Source organism: Montipora foliosa, chromosome 11 (assembly GCF_036669935.1).
Source record: "Montipora foliosa isolate CH-2021 chromosome 11, ASM3666993v2, whole genome shotgun sequence".
NCBI lineage: Eukaryota > Metazoa > Cnidaria > Anthozoa > Scleractinia > Acroporidae > Montipora > Montipora foliosa.
Genome location: NC_090879.1, coordinates 31,816,963 through 31,821,962, shown reverse-complemented (window position 1 = coordinate 31,821,962; position 5,000 = coordinate 31,816,963).

Here is a 5,000-nt window from a genome sequence, read left to right as displayed (position 1 = left end):
AACCTATATCATGCCAGAAAGATATATTTCTCCTCAAACTGCCTTTGACCTGCAATACGGCCGACCCCGTCAAACTTTCATGTTCGTAATTATTTATTACCTCGATAAATTCTTCTAAAGGAGCGTCATTAACACTAAAATTTGGATGCCCCATCATTGAATCCTCCTGATCCGGGCTTAGTAGGTGCGGCGCTGCTCGAATAACGGAAACCGCTTCTGTTGGACTGTGCGACAAAAGGGTTTCCGACTCTGCAGTCCTTGGCCCAGTGCCCGGCGCGATTGCATCTGTAACAACGGTTGACTCCTGCAACATATTTTGAACGGCCTGGAAAGAAGAAATTAGAACATGATGAAAAAATAAAACTGACAAGGGCGGGCGGGTGGGGCTATAAACTTCAATGTCAGCATGGAAAGCGAGAGTGAGAGGACTAACTCACACTGAACAGACTTTAAATACTGAAACCCCACCAATCAGAAATACCCAAGGGACACGCCCAAGCGGCGTGTCCTACAGTAAATTGAATCAACGATGAAACAAACTGCTATTGAACTGTAAACGCCGCATACCAGCAGAAAATATATTTACGTTCTAATTCGCTGCGCTTAAACGAACGTAAATTATTTTCTCCTTAAATACTTTAGAAATACAACACCAAAGGAATGATGGTTGGATGCTCAGGCAATCCAACCCAACGTGAGATATCACAAAGAAATAAAGGTGTTACCGCGAAAAAGCTGAACATCGCTAGAAGATTTAAACTTTTTAGAAGTATTGCCCGAATTAGCCTTGGATTCATTCCTTTTCTTTTCAGCCGATAATTTAGCCTTCCGAATTTTCTTCTCATCTTCAGAGTTGGAAGCAAGCTCATCCGACTCGTATTCCGGCACTACCAGCCACCCGTCTTTGCTTCTGTCTGCGAGCTTTATTCATTTCTGTCACTTCTTTATGAGCTGTCTCCCTTCTGCCACTAGCTTGCGGACCTCTTGCGGCTGGTTCAGGTTGACCTCTATCTGACCAAAGATGTGGTCCAATTGGGCATTCAACTCGAACTGTTTCCTATTACCCTTGAATTTAAACTCGGCGGCTTCCTTAACGACTTTCGACTTTCCCTCGGGCTGCTTGCTTTTTTCCTCGAGTTGGGATGCCAGGTAGGTTTTGAATAGAGAGAACACTTGATCGACCAAAGGTGGAGGTTAAAACTTCTGCATCCAATTGAGCCGTCTTACTATCCATTTTTCAGGCTACAAACTTCAATGTCAGCATGGAAAGCGAGAGTGAGAGGACTAACTCACACTGAACAGACTTTAAATACTGAAACCCCACCAATCAGAAATACCCAAGGGACACGCCCAAGCGGCATGTCTTATAGCAAATTGAATCAACGATGAAACAAACTGCTAATGAACTGTAAACACCGCATACCAGCAGAAAATATATCTCTTTGGTGTGTTACTGCGCTTTTTTCCCTGGCCCTGGTCTAGCCAGAACTTACTAATTTCCTGTTGCCATTTGTAATCAATTTTCAACTTGAATAGTCTGATTCTTTTGAAATGAACACAGAGATTGGGGGGGGGGGGGGGGGGGGGTGTTATTTTAGTTCCCTAGAGTCTGATTAGGGATTTGGGGATCGGATGCGCTGAAACCCAAAACCTTAACCAGCTATCTTTCTCTTGCTCCCTGAAACTAACACCATGTAAGCTAATTAATTGTCAAATGAGAAGTGTTCCATACAATACACGAAACCAGGAAGGAGACTTTCAATGGTATGAATGAACGAATACCCGTGATAAGCTGACTTACTCTCTGTCAGAATATTTAAACGTTCCACCATTTGTTAAAATTTTTCCCCTGGTAAAATTAATAACTCTCTATTTTCTGGCTGTTTACTCTGACCATAATATGACCAAAGCTGCTGTTTGTGGCCCGTCGTTAATGTTCGCGCTGGTTCACGTTCATGCCAACAAACTTAAAACTAAATAAGGCAAGCTACCGTAAACTTTGGGTTTGAACATTTATTTTCCGAATGGAGCTGAAATTCTTGATATTTCAAAACATTTAAAACAAGAACGCCCCACAGAGCAGAAGAGAGTACATTGATAGGTAAACACCTAGCTTGGAGTCAAAACTAACGCGGTAAAACATCTGTCCAGTCTGCTTTAATATGTGTGTTTGAAGAGCCCTTGGATTTATGCAACTTTCGCAAATAACTATACAAATTAATGACTTCCTTAGAGTTCCACACCAAAGTACTTTATAAATTATAGTTTCCCCCTTACTTTTCGAAAGTACTTTGTTGTGACTTTTTGCCAGAAACAGCCCAACCGTCTCTCGATCTTTTGACACCGTCTACACGTAAGTCAAGGAAGATAAACGACACGAACTCGAAACCTTTCGCAACGGAGACCGCCATTATTTTGGTTGCTGCTTATGGCGGGCCGGCAGATACGCTCATGAGAGATCTCAAAGTTGCGCTCGCGCAGACAGAATGCCCCTCTGCTGCTGATGTCTATTTTTAACAACCTGCAAATAAAATATTTCTAGTCTATAGTGAGTTAGTTTGCTTCTCCGCGTATGCCCTCTTAGATATAGCTAGACGTGATATTGAGGGAGCGACTTCTGCAACGCATCACTCAACAACACGAAATTTGTCTCCTCCAGTGACAGGCAATATAGCTTCTATAGCTAGATATTTTATTGAAGGAGAGACTCTGAGGAGGCAACGCAGCAGTCACCGGCATTTTGGATGTATTCTCTAGAAATCGCCGTGTTAGTGAAAAGAAGCGCAAGAACAACAGAATTTATTACTTGGTTGAAAGCATATGCTCTCGCTTTGCTGGCTGCGCCTATGATATTTACGAGAACGCATGTTTTATGAGTCAAATGAGTCAATGAGTCATGAGTCAATGGACTCACAGTCAATATAGCAATAATTTGTTGATTAAGCCTAAGCCCTCGTTTCAGTGATTAGGCCTAAGCACTCTCTGAAATTTTAGCTTTCATTTTATGGTTTAATTAACTGCACTAACTCGTTGACTCATTGACTCATAAATACTTGACACTCGATATTTACAAAGTAGCTGATGCCTATTGTTACTCAAGGTTACTCAATGCACATAAAAGAAGTATTAGAACAAGAGAATGTATTACTTGGTTGATAGCATATTCTCTCCCTTTGCTGGCTACGCCTATGATATTTACAATCTAAATAGCTGAAGCCTATTGTTACTCATTGTTACTCAATACACATAAAAGAAGTACACGGTTCGAACGCGTCTTGAAAACCCTTGAATTTTGAGAGTACATTTTCAAGGCCTTGAAAGTCCTTGAGTTTTTTCTGACCCGCAGTTTTAATCTTTGAAAACTTCAGTGAAAATAATCAGTCACTCAAGTCATGTCATACAAACGCAACGAGCTGTGGGGTCGAGAATGGTTACATGCGTGAAAATAATGCAAAGGCACTGGTACGTTATGGAAAATGAGCAAGAATTGTACTGTCAGACTATTACCAGGGGTAAATTCTTCGACGTAAATAAAAAAAGAGGTCCTTGAAATTTCAAAATTTGGCCCTTAAAAGTCCTTGAAAGTCCTTGAATTTCTGGTGTAAAAAAGTGTACGAACCCTGGAAGTATTAGAACAAGAAAATGTATTTCTTGGTTGAAAGCATTTAGTCTCGCTTTGCTGGCTACGCCTATGATATTTACAAAGTAGTTGACGTCTATGTTTTACTACCTGCAAATAAAAGAAGATTTCTGGGTTAAATTGAGTTAATTTTCTTCCCTATCTAGGCCTTCTTAGATATAGCTAGACGTGATATTGAGGGAGCGACTTCTGCAACGCTGCACTCAACAACACGAAGCTTTATCTCCTCCAGTCACAGGCTATATAGCTTCTTTAGCTAGAAGTTTTATTGAAGGAGAGATCTCTGCGGCAACGAAGCAGTCTCCAACTCAATAAAAACCAGAGAAAAACTGGAAAAATTTAAATGTTAAGCCAAGGCCACCATTGGCTAAGTATGAGTTTTGCTACACCAAGAAGTCACAGGCTTCGCCAAGCATAGAGGAGCAGAATTTTGATTTCCAAGCGAGTGTAAATAGCCACGGGCATTTTGGATGTATTCTCTAGAAATCGCCGTGTTAGTGAAAAGAAGCACAAGAACAAGAGAATTTATTACTTGGTTGAAAGCATATGCTCTCGTTTTGTTGGCTGCGCCTATGATATTTACAAAGTAGCTGATGCCTATTGTTACTCATTGTTACTCAATGCACATAAAAGAAGTATTTTTGTCTGAAGTAAGGTAGTTGGTTTCTTGAGCTCGTCGGGTCAATATCTGCAAATCTGCAAAGGTGAGTTCGTTAAAACTAACTCCAGTGTTGCTTGAATTTTGCAGTTTTAAGAAGAGCCGTTTAACAAATTATTCGGGAAAACTTTTGAACACCTTTCGTATTTGAACTGACTGATTTTGACGCATGAACTGGAACTTTAGTGCGTTTGTCGAGATGCGTTCCGCCTATCGTGATAGCTCTGATGTGTGCGACTTGAAGAAACTGCTCCTGGTACAGTAAAATGTAGGCTTCCCAGGAATCTTTTAACTTATCTTCGAAGCGATTAAACTGAGAACACTCTACAATGAGTCCAGATTTCTTGTAAAGAAAAACGGTGTATTAACATGAAAAACTTCACTTCAAAATTTCCCACTTTGGTCCAGTTGTATTTTTGTTGTGCTTTTTATCCCATCATCCGTCAACATCATGTTGTTCAAACATCATCATCATCAACCATTGTGAGAAAGAGTTTTAAAAAAAATGAAGAAGATGATCCGTTTGTTTATAACTATCAATAAAATGATTTCAAGTGAAGCTATGATCTTCGCAGTTATGAGCGCAATTTTTGCAATTGTGTAGAGAAGCCTGAAAAATTCAGGACTTCAATGGAGTTTGAACCCGTGACCTCGCGATTCCGGTGCGACGCTCTCATTGATTCAATCCTCACGGGACCATTA